Below are 425 nucleotides of genomic sequence, written 5' to 3' on the forward strand. Positions count from 1 at the left end.
GCGCCTGCCCCCCGTTCGGCGGCAGGAGCGGGAAAGCCGCTGGCTGAGGCTGGGATGTGGTGTTCCACCGAGGCACGGCTCCTGTGCAGGGGACCTCGGTGACGTGTCTGCCATCCCTGCCTCCAGCTGTGCATCGATCAGGCTTCTTCTGAGCGGCTTTTCTCCCTAATGCTCTACCTCTGCCGCAGGAGTGGTGCGGGATCAATGCCGAGCTCTACCCGCAGAGTCAATATTTGTGTTAGTGTTTTGTGTCGTCTTCCCCGGTCTGTAGCACTGACCTCAAGGCGCTCGCCAGCCCTACTTGAATCCTTGCAGTGTCTGACATACCTGAAATCATTAAAAATGGGCTGGGAGCACTGGTGGGTGATGCTGCCCAGGACCCCACAGCTGATGGAGCTGCTCCCCCCGCAGCCGCCTCGTCCCCC

The sequence above is a fragment of the Buceros rhinoceros genome, unplaced genomic scaffold, assembly GCF_000710305.1.
Source record: "Buceros rhinoceros silvestris isolate BGI_N320 unplaced genomic scaffold, ASM71030v1 scaffold21675, whole genome shotgun sequence".
In the NCBI taxonomy this organism is placed as follows: domain Eukaryota; kingdom Metazoa; phylum Chordata; class Aves; order Bucerotiformes; family Bucerotidae; genus Buceros; species Buceros rhinoceros.